Source organism: Dermacentor albipictus, chromosome 8 (genome assembly GCF_038994185.2).
Source record: "Dermacentor albipictus isolate Rhodes 1998 colony chromosome 8, USDA_Dalb.pri_finalv2, whole genome shotgun sequence".
Lineage (NCBI taxonomy): Eukaryota > Metazoa > Arthropoda > Arachnida > Ixodida > Ixodidae > Dermacentor > Dermacentor albipictus.
This window is the reverse complement of record NC_091828.1, coordinates 8,201,583-8,219,585: the sequence shown is the minus strand read 5'-3', so window position 1 is coordinate 8,219,585 and position 18,003 is coordinate 8,201,583. Positions and strand designations below refer to the sequence as shown.

The window sequence follows — 18,003 nt, the reverse complement described above, 5'->3', positions numbered from 1 at the left end:
GGACTTGCCGCCTGTAGAATGTGCATTTCCTGGCTTATCGTCTGAACGTGACAAACACATGCCGTTACTTCGTGAAACTTAACAGGTTCCTGTGTGAAAACAATACACCGTTCGGAATAGGCACTGAGGTAATTTTGCTTAAGATTTACCACAAAGGAAAGGCTCATTAATATGCGGATAGCGATTTGATGGTGCCAAATATATATTGTGGGGAAATGAATTCTTGTCAGGTTCGACAAAGCACGAATCACGGCTAAGGAGTAGAAGGTAAAAACACAATGCTTCGTGGTACTCGCCGCCCCTCTGTTTCACAGAGGACACTCGTAATATCCATCTACAGTGGCCGTTCTTCGTCGTCTAGTTGGTCTAGTGGTCTTAGTAACCACTTTGGTAACCTTATTGAGACATATAGTAAAAGAGAGCATCGCGCAACGCAATTGAAGCCAAATTTGTCGGCCCAGCAAGTGATAGTACGTCAAAATGAGCAGTTGGTTTTAGTGTTCTTGCTCTTTAAGCAGATCCACAGTAGGACAGCTGCATAAGCGTGCACCGAATAAAAACTATTCGCATAGCTACTGGCCACCAAACGTCTCCACAAAACTTGATTCTTGCTCCGTGATCTCGACTAACGAGGTCACGTGCTGGGCCACTACTGCGCAAATGTATGGGCTTCACGGAGGGTTTGCTTGCCAAGGCTGGCTGCATGACGTAAAGCTCCCTCCTAACTTTTTTCTTCTCCATGGGTAACGCGACCCTACATGACCCGGCTTCTTTCCGCGTTGTTTATTGTGTGCTGGCGATCATTGCTTGCTCGTTTAGTGTGCTTTCTCAGCTTAGCGTGTACTAAAAGAAAGCGATGATCCAGACTTCCGCTAAAAAGCGGCGCAAGGTATACTTAGACGGGGATAGCTACTTCGATGTGCCGGACTCTACTTTGCAGGGGCATGAAAAGGCGCACGCCATGGCTATGGCCGCCGCATCGGCAACCCTACGAGCACAATCTACGAGCGTCGGCCCCGGTGCTCAGTCCCAAAGCGCGACACAGGCTTCGTCTAACACATCGCAAGGTGGGTCGAATGACGGGGACGACAGTGACATTTATTCGGACCACAACGGTAGCGACAGCTTCAGACGTGATAGTGGTGAACCCGACAGCGATGAAGAATTTGACGATGTGAACAGCGCAAGAAGTGCAAGTGACACTTGCGAAAGTGCGGACAGCTTTGACGGTAGTGAAGAATACGATGCCAACAGTTTCTCTGATGATAGCACGTTGCCGTCTTGGTTTGCGCAGTACGGCGGCGAAAGAATGCCCAACTCAAATGTAACGAAGGCGGCCGCAATAGCAGCAGTAATGTCGTTTGCGGTTTCTCATGGGTTGACATGGACAGCACTTGGCGACCTAGCGAAGCTGATAAACTTTATCGTGGGTACAAATGCATTGCCTCAGAGCAAATTCGCTTTTCGGAAGCTCTGGGCAACGGACATGCATGATGTTGTGCTGCATCACTTTTATTGTGAGCCATGCAAACGCGTCATGACAACGCATGGCAATTCCTCTGAGTGCAGCAGCTGTCACAGTGTGAGAACTACCCAGTCATTGAAAAAGGAAGGTAGCTTTTTCTTCATTCTTAACCTGGCAACGCAACTCAGCCATATGATCGAACGGGCCAAAGAGGAACTGCATGAAAGCCTTGAAGCACTTAAACAGCCGTCATCAACAATCACTGATATTACGAAAGGCCACTGCTACAGCAAACTGAGGGAAGAACAGAACCTATGCCCTGATGATTTCACACTGACAATAAATACTGATGGGAGCCCTGTATGGAAATCTTCGAAGACGTCAGTGTGGCCCCTGCAATTTATTGTTAATGAACTGCCACCACACTTGCGATTTAAGCACCTGGTTCTCGCTGGGCTGTGGTTCGGTAGAAAACATCCTGAAATGCAACTGTTCCTTCAGCAGTTTGTGAATGAAGTGAACAGCACATGGGTAGTGAATTGGGCTCACAAAGGCGACATTCATGTGTCCAAGCCTTATGTATTGTGCGTCTCCGTTGATGCACCTGCAAGGGCATCAGTGCAGAACATGGTCACTTTCAATGGATATTTTGGTTGCACATGGTGCCTGAGTCCAGGAGAGCACCGGGAAGGTAAGGAAAATGTATTTTTACTAGTCTCCGAAAATTCCCTTATGATGTATATTTTCTTAAAATTCTAAGCTAGGTTTTTCTTGCTGTATATAATGCATGGTGTATGTTATATACACATATATACAGATTGTAAATTAGTAATATTTCATATACATATGCACAATGGTATAATGGTATAATGTAAACATGCTAAACAGGCTCTAGATGTAAGGAACAAAATTTGAGCTTGTTATTTTCACTAATGTTATTGTCGCACTCTTTTATGTGCATAGGGAGCATGCGCTACACATTGGTGTCACCGATTGAACAGAGAACTTCAGACGGTGTCAAGAGTGAGATGCATCTGGCAATCAGGATTAAAGACACCATCAATGGCTTAAAGGGACCATCGGCCTTGATGAACCTGAAAGGTAAGTAAGCAGCATTTATGCCATAATGCTTTTTCCAATGGCAGTAGTTATTACCCGAGTCACATGAACACAAAGACCGTGGAGTCGGAGGTAATTGAAAGTGTCGAACTCTGTCAAACTTCAAGGAGTTGTGTTACTGCAACACAGCACTTCTCAACGGCTATTGAGAGTTTCATTGTCATGTCACAAACGAGTGCCACGTTGGTTGCCACACTAAAGTTGCACAGAAAGCAAGGAAAAAAAAGTTTACCATTTGCAGCACTATCAGCACATACATAAATTATTTTTAATTAGACGCTTGCAATTTTCGCTCAGCTTTTGGATAATGTTTTCATAGCAGGTATTTCCTTTTGATGTTGATTCTAAAATGCTACTATGATGGCACGACTTCCATTGCAAGGCCTTGGAGATTTTGAGGATGTTCCAATAAACTGTGTTGGCTCGTTGTCTATCAAATGTGCCCATGTAGCAGCACCCAAATTGCCTTTATGACCTAAGACTGTCGGTTCAAGAGCCTTAGAAGTGCATATGGATACTAATATAGATTCCTGGCTTCACAGCTTTGCTGCTTCTATGCCTGTATGCAGTGTAAATAACACACTGCTGTACATGTGTCCATAGCATAAACCACATGCTTTAGTGACGATTGTCTTCAATGAAGAAATGTATGATTTCAGACAAACTAATAAATTTTGTCTGCAAACAATTCATGTTGGTAGCAGACATCACATCCTGTGTGATGTCTGAGTCAATATTAATGTATAACTTGATTTCGCCAATTCACTTTCTATGTAGCAATATTAGGGGCCATGTATTGGGTTTTCTCAGCTGCATGGCAGAAGACCTGTGTGCACAGAATATGTATTTGTTAAAAGGTCTTTGCAAGGGCCTTCTTATGACACCAGTTCTAAGGAAAGCAGACTCAGAAGTCGACGTTTAAACTAGCCGGACGTGCACAGGGCAAAATTAAGCCACAGACAACACGAGTGCTATACTTTACAATTGAAGTTAAAGGGAAGCCCTCCACCCCTGGTTTACAGCAATGCATGCCCAAAAACAACCGCAATCACTAAAATTTGGATGGTACAAGCTGATGAAACACAAGCTTAGTGTGACATAAAAAAAGGACGAGGTATCTAAACTTGGAAAGAACCATGAACATGGCCCTAAAATCTTTTTCTTTCGAACAAGAAAGGCTGTCACCAGCTGAGCAAAAACAATTCCTTCTCAATTATTGACACCGATAGCATACTAACAGTTGTGTCGGGGCCCCTGCCTACTGATCTGTGCTGCCCCAATTTCATCACACGAACATTCTACATCACACCAAAGAATTCGTCTCCACTGCACAATTTTATCCTGCAAACGTACACCATGCCAACAAAAGGAGGCAACATGAGGTCTTTGAGTGGCCCCTTTTCGTGAGGAAGCAAATGAAAAGGAAATTTGTAACCAAAATATGCATCTTGTATCTTGTATGTCACAGCAAAGTTGTCTACTTGATCAGATGGGCATGTATAAAAGGCTGTCTTAACGAGCATTCAAGTTTCTTAAAGCGATAGATTGCCAATGATTGTAGCAAGTGCAAGTGTCATCCGGAAGACGTACTCTTGGACGATAACTTTCAGCGATTCTATCCCTTTATGTGATAGAATCAGACGTAGTATCAGCCGTCGTACATGGCAAGTTTGATGACTTGAGCAGTTTTACTCAACCAGCCAAACAGTGTATACTCTGGAATAGCTCCGGAAATGACCGTCCAACGATATGTCCTCAGATTTTGACTGGTTCCTTGACTGTACAAAAATATTGTGAGCAGAGTGCCTGGAAAATATTTGATGCATTTTGGTACACAAAAAGGCTTCATTGTAGTGCACGAAATCTTGGTCTCACAAACACAATCTGAAAAGGTGACTGCCTTGTTTTGTATGATAAAATATGACAGATAAGAAACAGTGCGTTAGCTTTGACGTTCACAATGCGAGCTGATGCAGAAAGAAAACAAGGGCAAATGTAGGCATAGAATGGTAATGGAGACTCCTGTGTGACGACTCGCTGAGGGGCAATAAACCAAACATTAAGTTTTGGGGTGACCGCAGTCTTTATTTGAAGAAACATGAATGATACACAGCTTGCACAAAAGGTGGCTGCCAGTCTGTTCTGATTTTCATGAGACAGCTGCCTTCAAGCCTGGGAGAAACGGCCAGAGCAGGCATTAAGGTGTTATGTTCGAAACAAAACTAGCGGAGCCCTGTCAGTTTAAGCTGAGGACACGGTGCCCATTGGCATCACTATCCAACCTGGGAGAGTGCCTAGCCATGTGACCATGTGTTGAAGTTCATAGTAAGCATGATAGTAAAATTTCGTATTTATGTATGCTGACGCAAAGTTCTGTTTGTTCAGGTCTGGACCTTGTGAACGGATACAGCGTTGAATATATACACTGCGTACTACAAGGTGTTGCAAAGCAGCTGACGGAAACAATTCTATCAAGTTCGAACTCTGATCAGCGTTTCTATTCTGGTAAAGTAACCCTTTCCATTCCCATTTACTTTGTATTGTATGGCTTACAAGGTGAACCTACAAGATGCTTGACTTCTAGCATACGGTGGATTCACACAGCAGACAAAATCAATTGGAATTGTCTGAAAATGCATCATGGGACTTTGCATCATCAATTTGATACTTCTGCATCTAGTTCACAATTGGCATAAATACTTAGGTGTGTTTTCACTGGAGAATTTTCATCATCATTTATTTACCCTTAAGGGATGGTAACCATGGGTCACAAAGATAAAGCACATTAATACAGATTGCAAGAACTGGTAAACACAGTAAACACGTGAAAATGAAAAAGCCGATAAAAGGGCTTACTACTGGTGCTGTGGACAAAACTGTTGTAATAATAAAAGTTTAAATTCTACAGAACTTGTTTCACTGACGATAGCGTCAGGAAGTACATTCCAATCCGATATGGCAGTCGGCAGAAATGATTCATTGAAAGCGTTAGTTGAACCTTGACTGCGTTGAACACTGTGACAATTACGCAGACGAGGTGCATATTAGTGCCCTTGTATTGGCTACAAGCATTTCTTCGACATTCAAAAAGGTGCATTGCTGTCTTCATTGCCTTTGCATGCGTCTGTTGATATGCATACCTGACAACTCTCCCTATTTGCCGAGGAGACTCCTGAATTCCGAGCAATCCCCTGATTCTACGGGCACATGTATAAATCTCCCAAAAAATTATTCCCAACCTCAATGCAAAAGAAAAAATGCAGCATGCAGCGCAGCCACAATGCAATTACAATGATATGCTAGGTAGCTAGCCAACATTATATTTAAATACAAGCCGTTTGTGTGTAGGCAGTGTAGGCTTAACTACTGTAACATTCCGAGCAAGCGCCACCCCCCCCCCCCCCTCCAGCAAGTCGAAAACACTGGCAAAGTAGGGGGCGGGCTATCCCGGAACGGCGCCGAAATTCAGTATGGCGGCAACATTTTCTCGCAAGAAAAAAAGCACAGTGTACACGCATTTAACATTTTGTTTACTTCTAGGAACATGAACTTCATTTGAGCAAAAGATTCATGATTGCTATGTAAATCACTTTCAAAACCATCGAAAGACTCCTCCGAGTCAGTCGCAAAAAAAAGTTCACAGCATTCCGCTTAAAGTGCACCCTAGTCTGCTGGCGCCACGGCTCCAACATCTGCCAGTCCGCCATGCAGGTCGCCGTCCTCCGAGCCATCGAGTGCGTTAGTAACGCTGCATTCCTTGAAGGAGCGTGCCACAGTCTCCTCGGGTACAGCAGCCCACACCTCGGCAACAAAATCGAGAGCATGCTGGCGCGACGGCTTCTTCAGGTTTCCTTTGGCCGACCTGTCTTCTTCATGCATATATTCTTCCCACAAACGCCGTAGGGTGGACTTGAAAGGCTTGTTCCAGTAGACGTCAGCTGGCTGCAGGATGCTTGTGCACCCAGCAGGCACATAGAGCACATCGGTATTGGGCTCCTCGAAAGCATTCTTGGCAGCTTACGTCTTATGGATGGGCGCCTGGTCCAGTACCAGTAAACGCCACATGTCGTCGTCGTTTGGGCCCCAGATCCTTGACAGCCACTCCTGCATCTCTTCTGATGTCACCCAGCCCTTCAGCGTTTTGATTGAACGAACTTAGTGACATCGTGTGATTCCTCACCCCATTGAAAAAAAAAATTCTCACCTGGTATGCAAAGGCTCGCGAAGACCCTGGCTGGAATTTTCCCAGTTCCTTGAAAATAACGAATCCTGGGAGCTTGTGGCCGGTGGCTCGTTCGGCTAGGTGAACCGTGAAGCCTCTTCGGGTACATCCAGTGTTTGCAATCTCTGTGGTGCTTTGGCCGACCATGTTGTTTGTCCTGTTGGCTGGGTTGTCTATTCGGACCATCATCTGGTGCATATTGGCGATGTTGTACAACGTGTAGTCGTTGCACCGTCGCAGGGAGTTTGCGGCAGACCGAAAGGCACTTGCTGCCTCCGAAAACTATTCGGGTGTCTTCTGGCTCTCGTTCGTAGAACGCCGCATTGACATGCCGAACTGCTGCTTCCATCAACTTATGTGATGGCTGAAAGCTACAAAATTTCCTAACTGCATGTTGTTGGCTATTCTCACAGCCTCTTCAGAAAGAAGCCATTACTAACGGCACGTCCTGCCATTCTTTCCCGCTCGGAAGAACTCAAAGAGCGCATCATCCACGCATTCACTGAAAACTGGGGCACCGTTACTCAGCTTTCTTCGAAGGTTTGCTCTCCCGTAATTTTGCTGAAGCAATTTCTCGAAATTACTGTCGCATTTCCGTATCCATTTGCAGTCGAGCTCGAAATGTCGGAATGTTTGGTGCACATTTCTTCCGTTTTCTTTATGCCATTGTACGACCTCAGCTTTTTTCGCCCCTGTGTACAAATGCATCGGCATCGTGAACTTCACAACGCCAAAACAAGGCGACAAATGGTGCATGCGAACGAGCATGCAAATGGCTTGAAAGGAAGGATTGGATTGAATTAGCTTCTTGGACTTGATAGGGCAGACCAGCGTTTCTAAGGCGCGGTGCATGATAAGGGCGCGGGCGGGGGGAGGGGGCGCTTTCCCGGAACGGTGCGGAGATATGAAATTGACAGTAAAGTCAGGGGGGGAGGGCCTTGCACGGTTGGGGGCGCTTGTTCGGAATTTTACGGTGGTCTAACTGGATTCACTTCATATCAAGGAATGCATTGAGGATTGCGCATGTGGCAATGGTGGAATATGTGTTGCGTTATAGTCGCGTTTTCTAAAGTCAGTGTTGCCGCTGTATATGAGTGTTATGTGAAGACACAGAAGAAAATATTGCAGGGAAGCATATCAAGAGGGGAAAGGCTCCACTGTTGCAGAACATGGCCAGTGCTCCTTAATGTGCATGCACATATGCACTGTTTTTAGTCAGTATGAGTGCTGAAACTTCTAATAACTGTACTGCCAGTCATTCAGGCGAGTCTGTGATGTTACTGTAGCCCTGGAAAAAAAATTTGACTTCACTACTCTTGTTGTCGTCGTTACACCCCCCCCCCCCTTCACACACACACACACACATTTCCCCTAGGTGAATCTCTCGAATTTTGAGGTCCATAGGTTGGCAAGCATGAATATGCGTGCAGAGTTTATGAGCCATACCATTAGCAGCATTGCCCACTCAAGCTATGGTGTAGATGAGCTTTCATTTTACAGTAATTTATTCCTAATTAAGTCACTTTCCAAGGACTTTTGCACTTGCCCGGATTCACACTTACCAAAAGTGGCAATTGCTAGTGTCATAACATGTGTGCGACGCTACCTTGTGAAATATCCAATGAACCTCTACTGCTGTATTTGTTTGTACTTGCAACTCTTTCGGAAAACTGAAATGAATAAAGCAACTTGAAAGGTCATCATTGCAATCGCTTAGTTTCGGGGGTGTAGCCAGGGGGTGGCACACTGCCAATGCCCCTGGTTAATACGGGGCCTGATCCTTGATGAAGCCCTCCCTCCCTGTCCTCCCCATGAAAAAAATTCTGGCTACACCACTGCTTAGCTTCATTTAACATCCACACTAGCACTGCTGCAATCAATTACTTTTCTTTTATAGTCTTTCATCTATGTTTTCCACCAATTCACTTGCAACCCCAGAAGCAAATATATACATACATATATATATATATATATATATATATATATATATAAAACGTACAAAATATCTCTTAACTGAGCCCTAGCTAGTTTTAATGTTTTAATATGTCCTCAGAATCAAATATTAGACCTCCTTATGACAGTTTTTGGGCATGTAATGCTGTTTATTTTGATCTGTTTTGAGCACTTGTTGACCTACATTTGTTGTGACACTGATGAAATTAACTTTCATGGTGCCTTTTATAGGTGCACCATCAGCACTTTCCCGAATAGATCTGCGGCTGCTGTCCATCAAGCCACCTCACTGCATCACACGACTGCCATGGTCCATTCAAGAGAGAAGCCATTGGAAGGCATCTGAATGGAGGCACTGGCTCCTTTTCTATGCCTTGCTTGCCTTAATGAGATTCTTCCTCAAGAGTATTGGAGGCACCTCTCCAAGCTTTGCGAGGCTATATATATGCTGCTTCAAGAGGAACTTACCAGTTTCGAAATTGACAAAGCCGGTAAGGTCCTAAAGCAAGTGCCAGTGCATGCATACAAGCCAAGTTGGAACTCAAAAGCCGATATGTGAGAACATCTTGTAGGGGCAGTGAAAGACGACAAAGACAGAAGGCAGGACGAACAGGACAGTGCTGAACTCGCAACTTTATTAGAAAGTCTACACATGCTTAAGTACAACCTATACCCATGTGCTCTCCCATCGATGGCATCATTATCAGTGCACAGGCAAACAGAAAAACCCTGTAAACTAACGCTAGACCATGAGGCAGTTTAAAAATGCAAATTCACTGTCATGCAAATTTAATGAACGCATGCTTACACAATGTGATCCTTTTTTCCCGATATGGTAGGCCTCAATAGTCTTCGTCATAGTCTGATTGCAATGTGCGGAAAGAGTCATGGTGTTTTCATAGATTCAAGCCATAGATCTATACTCAGAAAATAATTTCACAGCAGTAGACCTGGAGCCTGCTAAAGTTAAAGAATGCGCACTGTCGCTGCTCCAGTCACAACCTTCGGCAGCTAGCTTCATCAGTATAAAAAGGGAAAAGGCTTAACTTGGATATTTTTTTCGCTGCAAAGACTCACACACTTGACATTCCATTTCAAATATAGTCACAGGAAGGGATATGTGGCAGCCGATTGTGTAGGCCTATTTACAAAGGCATTTGCAATCATTAGTGATCAGAGACCCTTTTGTGGTCTCATTAGCTATGATATCGTTAGCTTCATCATTCAATCTAATCCTGGTGATTGCAACATTCTTAGCATCAATGTTCAAGACTTATACTATAACATACCAAATGATGATTTAATGGTAAGTGTTGAGCTGTGTATCACCGAGGACAACAATGAGCTCAAGTTTTCTAGCGGCAGTGGTAACTCGAGATTCTGTCTTTTTACTTAGCTTCAACTTTTCTTGAATGGAAAGAAAGTTTAAACCAACAAAAATCTGGCATTTGCATTGGCTCCAAAGTTGCCCCGGTGCTAACATTTTCCTAGGCAGGGTTGATACAAGTATAAAAATTAACCTAGATGACCAAACGATCAAAGTGCTAAGATATGTTGATGATTTCCTGGTCTTTGTGAAGAATTCTAATTTCCAACAAATGGTTGATAACGTAGCTCCAAGCGTTCCAGAAATGTGGCTCAGGGTTAGAATTCACACATGAATTGCCAGCTAAGAACTAGCTGCAATCTTTATATACGAGGCTTAAACTAACTTATAAGCATGTGTGCTGGATTTATTGCCCGAAGTCAGAAAAACTGATTATAAATTTTAACTCCGCACATTCAAAGATGGTAAAAAATTGCATTGCATTTTCTGTCCTACTTTCCGCACTTTTGCAATCTTTCCACCAGAGTTCTGAGAGTTCTTTAAAACTACCTGAGCGTTTGATAGCGGCAGTTTTCAGTAGCACTCCACCCGCGTGACCGTGCAGAAGCTTGTTAAGGTGTAAAATTAGGAGCGTCCACAAAAATGATTAATTCAGAGCCTTCCAAAAAAGTAGAAAAGGTAATTGGAATTCCACATATAGAAAAACTATCGTACAGCCTCATGAATGTAGCGGGAAGGTGTGATGCAAAGGTTCTTTTTTCTGCTGCTAACAAGATGAGAAAAATTTGCAGTAAGATTGATAGGTAGTTGGCACAGACTGCCTCCACTGTTGCTAGGAAAGGCTGCACTGTTAGCACATGTCCCCACCTGGACACTGTGAATGGATCGCACAATGTTCATTACCAGCTTCTGTTTTCCGGCGGCCACGTCTATATTGGCCAAACAAATTGATGCCTGAACATTAGAATGTCGGAGCATAGGCGCTCACTAGCGGGTGATGCCTACTCACATGTCGCGCGGCATTGCTGTGAGTGTGGGTGTGCTCCAATCTGTGAACCACCACACTTGTTTCCACACATAGCAATAAGACTATGAGGGAGAATATTGAGGCCTACCATATCAGGAAAAAAAGATTGCGTTGCGTTATCATGCCTTCATTTAATTTGCATGACAGTGAATTTGCATTTTTAAACCACTTCATAGTATAGCATTAGATTAGAGGGTCTTTCTGTTTGCCTATGCACTGATAATGGCGCCATCGATGGGAGAGCATGTGGATATAGGTTGTACTCAAGCATGTGTATGCTCTCTAATAAAATTTGTTGCGAGTTCAGCGCTGTCTTGTGTGTTTCCTGCCTTCTGTGTTTGTCATCTTGTGCTGCCCATTCAAGAAGTTCAAACAGTACCAACTTGCCCAAGTGTCATTTCTTCTACGGCCTATGTGAGCTTATGGTACTGCCTGCAGGTACTCCATGCTGTACATGGAGTATCAACCTACTTGTACTGCTATGAGCTAACCTGCTAACTTTTTTAGCTCTTTTATGACCAAAACCATGTGCATCATAATCACTGCTTTATTCAGAGTTAGCATAGTGAACATATACACGCGTCTGATGTGAGATACCTTCTTACACATACGAAATACACATTAAAATTTAATTACATGGCATGCATAATGCCGGAGACTTCTTTTTCTGCAAGGTGGCAAAGAAATCGAAAGGTCACTAATGCAGCCAGTGGCCTTCCTTGTTGTAAGGTGCACCTTTACAAGTTCCCTGAATTGTCATAGTTCCACTGTTTGTTAGCATCTTGATTTCTCAGGAGTGTGACTGTGAGCTGCCAGACCGGGAGCGTGTTTTGTAAATGTGTACCCACATTATTCCTGATCAACAGAATGTTCTCCCGTGCACAAACTCAGTGGCCAGGATATTTAGGATATTCTCAGCAACTGTAATCAAACTAAGCAGAGGAAGCCTGCTGAACCTAATCTGTTAACTCGGTAACTAAAGCTGCCTTGCATTATGGATGGCACAGCCTTAGCAGCATGGACTCCATATGTAGAGTTATATTGGAGTGTATCTATCATATGGTAGCATGGTAGCAGCCCTCTCTGAGCCCTTGTTTGATAACACAAACGAACATGTTCTCAGGATACCTCTAGGTTGCTGTCTAATGATTGCAAAAGTTATTGTTGAAATAGCTCACCTTCATATGAAAGTTAGTTGTGTGTTTAAAAATGATTGGAATTAATGTTTTTGTTCGTATGTCAGAGTAAGTTCTGTTAATACATACGTAAGAACTTTGTAAGACTTTGTCTGTGTCAGCACAAAGGTTGAGAACTTGCACTGCCTGCGCATGATAAGAAATGAACTGCAAAATAGTGTAAAACTGGGCGATTTGGTTTAGCTTCATGGTAAAAGCAGCACAACATTAACGGATACACAAGGCAGAGAAATGCACAGGACAGTTCCTAGTTCAGCGCCTGTGCTGTGTATTTTGGGCTGCTTTTACCATGATAAGAAAGTATGAAGCAAGATAGAAGCCATGAAAGAACTGGTGCAACCAATGCCACTGTAAAAACATTTTTGTTAAAGGTGATAACAGTCAACTCAAGGTTCTAAAGAGCTCATATCATTGACAGACATACCAGCTGAATGCTGTAACTGAACTGCTTCATTCTTGGCCATGCAATCGTTGACTGGGGTACAAACTAAGCATGAAAATTAAATTTAAATTAAAGTAAAAAAATGAACTTCTATAAAATAAATGAATTGAAAACAAAGAAAGCATCAACGTCACCTAACAAAATACATTGAATATGGTAGTCATCCGTAAGAAGCTGATCAAGTCACTAGATATATTGCAAAAGGATCTACCTTTAGGGTGCTGTTTCTGGAAGAATAAACTAGCAAGGTGTTACCAAGAATTATTTTCGCTAACTGTGGCAGAAAAAAGCAATCCTTTGTACATCTTGAATGTGAAGGCAATGTTTAAAGCAAAGCTTTTCTAAACTTCCATATATTTAGCTAGGCTAACCAGCTCAAGCCAGTTGCAATCACCCCTGCTTTGCTCCTGACAGTAGCATTTGTCCCTGCTGCAATGTTTTCTGGAATAGCAAGGGGAGAGATATTGTAGGCACCAAAACACCATGAAACCGCTATCCTTAATAGCTTATGGAATAGCGGCACATTGCTCCTGAAGCAGTGCACAGTAGTCATAGTGTCTGTGCATCGTAAAAGTTTATTATGAGCACTCTACACCTACTTTTTAATGTGCTTGTATGCGCTCCACAGCCAACTCTGACTAGAGCACTCATTTTGTCTATTGTGCCCATATTTGTTGTTTCACTTATTCATTTTTCTTTAGAGACTATGCACCAGCTAGCCCAGTATTGCAGAGCAAGTTCCTGTTAAAGGTTCAAAGTTCTTGTTGATTGCCATAAAGTGCTCCTACTTCAGATTATAACCCAACTTTATATGAAAATAAAAGCCATGGTTAGATGTGGTGAGGCATCTGAGACTACGTTTCAAAATTTGTGAAGGCGCTGTATTCCTCCTAATTATCACTGTGTTCTGTGCACAAGCCCTGTATGCCTGTTTTTACATTGGGCAGTGTGACAGTACTTGTGTAAGCCTTTATGCATTGTTTAACCAAAAGTGTTTAAAAAGAAAGAAAAAAATTGGGTCATTGAATACTATTTTACTTTTCAGAGTCTCTTCTGAGGAACTTCGTGTCGAGGTGCGAGGCATTATATGGTGTGACATTCATGACGTATAATGTCCATGCACTCCTCCACCTTGGAAACTGCACCCGCTCCCTTGGGCCCCTTTGGGCACATTCTGCCTTCGTGTTTGAAGGGGGAAATGGATACATCGTGCGGCAGATTTCTGCAGCAAAGGGCCTTCCAGACCAAATTATAGAGCGAATCATCATGTTTCAGCAGCTACAGTGTGTACTTCAAAGCCCACTTCTACTTTCTGAAGAAAAAAGGTTGTGCAATGGTTTCCTCGGATATGCACCGGTAAAAAACTTTTTCCGTGTTGATGGCCTATCTCTCTTGGGCATAGGTAAAAACACAGTGCTAAGTGCTGAAGAGCAAGATGCAGTGTATTATCGGTGTGAAGTGGCTGTGTCCTCTGCTGTGGAATATGAGCGGTATGTACAAAATAAGCAAGTTTTCCACAGCACTAGATTCAGAAGACCATCAAAATCGGATACAACCTTTGTGCGGACAGACGCTGGGTGCTATGCACGAATTGAGAAGATAGTTGTGCTTGAAGAGACAGGCCGCTGCGTTGTCATCTGCAGACCTGTGATCATAGCAGACATTCGTGCCATTCCTCCTCACATAAAGGAGTGCTTCCTTTCATGTGATGGAACACGCAGTGCGTTCTTCCCTGAAGAAATTGTTGAAAGCTGTTTGTGCATAGACTTTGTGCAAGAAGATAAGATGTTGATTTGTGACCTTCCAAACAAGATCGAAAGGGATTAAGGGGACACTAAAGAGAAATATGAATTAAGCTGTGTTAGTAAATAACCATTCCTCATTACCTAACTGAAGTGTCTAAAGCTACGGCAAAATGGCAGATCCATAAGGTGCACGCTCTTAACGCAACTGCGTCCCGCAAAGCTCCTCACTGCTTATCACACATGTATAGAAGAAGAAGAAGAAGATTTATTTTATTCACTCAAGAAAATAAAATCACAGTAACAAGATATACAGAAGGAGGTCCCAAAGCGCAAGGCTGTAGGGGGACCTCCTGTTCTAATTAGAAAGATCAAAACAAATTAGGTTACAGCAAACGCAGCAAAGTATTAAAGTTGTCTACAAATAATTATACATGACAGCAAAAGAACCGAAACATATAGTACAAAGAATGGCGTTATGAACAAATAAAAGTAACAAAACAATTCAGGTTAATGCAAGTACAGCAAAGAGGTAGAATTGTTAACATGTATTAATGCAAGAAAACAAATCAACTGAAAACATGGCATAACACTGTACAAAATTTCATCATGTACTGAATTAAAAAGAAAACAAAACACGGGAAGGGAAATGTAGCCTATGAGACAGTGTTCTAACAATAACTGACACAAGGAAACAAGTGGACAGAATGACGAAATGTTGGTGAAATTGTGAAATGTGAAATGTTAAAGAGATATAATGGTTTACCCATTATGAAGCAAACAGAACATGTGAAATTACATTATAGCATTCATAAGTTAAGTAAATATGAGAATAAATGCTTTTTAAAGCTGCCTATACTGGGAGACAGCTTTATGTCCGTTGGAATACAGTTCCAGTAAGACATCGCTGTGAACGAAGAAGTGAATTTGCCAAAATTAGTTCTGATTTTGGGTAATAAGAAGTTGTTAGCTAATGCAAATCGAGTATTATTATGATTAGCAAGTTGTTCAGTGTTAAAGATTATTTGGGGAATGTTTGAGTGAAGGGAATTATAGACAAGGATTGCCATGTTTAATTGAAATAGTTTATGAATTGTGAGAATGCGATGCTCTTGCAAAAGAGCAGATGCACTACATCGAGGTGACTGGAAAGTAATAATGCGGATGGCCTGGTTCTGGACGTATTGTAAAGGAACAAGGTGAGAGCTATATGTGTTGCCCCAAGTCGCAATGCAGTAAGTGAAGTGGCTGTGTATAAATGCATGATAAAGAGATAGCAAGGTTGGTAGTATACCACCCCTTTATCTCATATGCGAGGTAAAATCCTGCACAAATAAGAGCGAGCAGTACGTACTGCAGTGAACTTCGATGCCAATCAGTGCTAGCGCAGAGGAGGGCTTGCTATTGTAACGAAAGAGGCATTTACAAGTGGCTCTGGCTGGTAAATAGGTTATAAATAAAAGGCCAGGAAAGAATATGCGTAAAGCACACAAAAATGTGCCTTCAAGATACCCAACAGCTTTAGTTAGCAGTTAATATTACAACTGGAGATGCAGCTCATGAAACTTCAATGGTATCGTAGCAGTAGTATCTCGAATTCTCACGCTGCTGTCTAGGGTTCGATTTTTCGTCGCACATTATTTTGACGGTTTATTTTTTCCTTTTTTTCTTGCTTCCCTTGCTTTAAATATGTTGCCGTGAAAGCACGCATCAATGCTATGGAAGCAGATGTAGCAGATGTTACTGCAATGTCGAGCACATCAACCTATGTGGGCTGCGCTGAAACAGGCATATATGTAATGTTGTACTTCATTGTGCAGAATAAGTGTTAACACGAGACAAGCATCTATTTAGCTGTTCAGCATACTTGTGCTTGATGTATCCTAACAGTAAACAAGGCATAATCACTAAGAAATCTCACATGTACTTCTAAAGTATTAACCGGATTTGTCTAACATACCTGTCAAGGAATTGGTGGGAGACGCAGGATGTACATTTAGTTACAACTTACCAAGAAAGCACTCATGCATCAGAACATGCTATACGTGCCTGGACAGATGTAAAGTAGCGATGCTGTTTTAAATTTTTCGCACCAGCTTGCCACGACGTTATAGAATTCGACGTCTGCTCGAGCCTAATGGATATTTCTGTAAACATACATGCATTAATCGTTTTCTCAAAGCCGATGACAGAATTCACGAAATTTCAAGACTGCTGAATTACAATGGCTGTAATACAAACCAATGCTTTGCAATCTGTGATGTCACACTGATGTCTGGACATGGTGTTTCATTGTAAAATTCAAAAAGGAAACGGATCATCATTTTTTCTTTTAATGATCACCCTAGCTGCCACTGCAAAATCAATGAAACTAGTCTTTTCAAGACACTTTATCATCCTGAGCTGATTCAGTATATCTCTTTATTGTTTTTTTAATGTCCCAGGGTAGGCCTTGCATTGGCACCTGCCATGCAAGTTTATGTATAAGGCCGTTTTTCTGGAAACACATTTTTTTCTTTTATATAATACCAAGCGTCTTAATGTTTGTCATTTTATTCATCTTCCAGGTTCCTGTCCTTATTTTTTTAAAGCAAAAATAGTGCTGCTGGAAAATTTGGTCATCCTATGAATCTTTCAAAGCCTACTTTTTTAAGTTGTAGGGTGTACATATGCTTCTAGTAGAAAAGTTAATATGTACATATATAGTTGGAGGTCTCTGAGCCAGCAGCCAAGATTTTCCGGTGATTACAAAACATGTTCCTAGCTTCTCTAGCTCTACTTTTTTCTGTTCCCCTGCTTCATGTTCTACTTTGCGCCAGCAACAATATGTGTCGCACCAACTTGCCCAAGAACAAGTTCTTTTGGAGTACTTTCCAGTGACCTCGCATCCATTGGCCACACTGTCTCTGTAGCCACCAAACACAGCGTCTACCGAATTCTGCCAAGGGGGATGCTCAAACAGTGTCTCTGAAAGTAACGAGGGTACTGGTCTGGGCGAGTTCGTAGTATTACATAAAATAGTTGTTGTGCGCAAACTGAATGACGAAGGACAGGAATTAGACGAGCACAAGCACAATTTACTGTAACGTGCAGCACGCTCCGACAGGTCCGTCTACGCACAATGCAATCTCAGACCACCATGGATCTGTTTCCGTCGTGGCTGTCTCCATAGATTATCAACTTCCTGTTGTGACAACCCCAATGAGGCCGTGCTGACACACTCAATCTCTAGTTGGATCATCTCGGCCGCCTTTATGGTCTCTCGTGTCCGTCCGATTCCTGTGTTTAGCAACCACCAAGCAATCTGCGAATGCTGGCAGACACCCTTAATCCCTGCAATGCACTCCTAAATGCCCTTGTACTGATCTGTACATGGTCATGGTGTTCATAAAGCCTATCATTTAAACATCTTGCCGTCTGCATTATGTATGTCTCTCCACACGAAATCCTCTAATTCCTGTCCTTTGTCATTTAGTTTGTGCACAACTGTTTATTTTCATAAAGTGTTGG

At 42.5% G+C, this 18,003-nt stretch overlaps 1 pseudogene; it reads left to right on the top strand.

Moving 5' to 3' along the window:
• The first annotated feature begins 2,041 nt into the window (after positions 1–2,041).
• Positions 2,042–14,737, top strand: LOC139048354 (uncharacterized; annotated as a pseudogene).
• Positions 14,738–18,003: the final 3,266 nt, after the last annotated feature.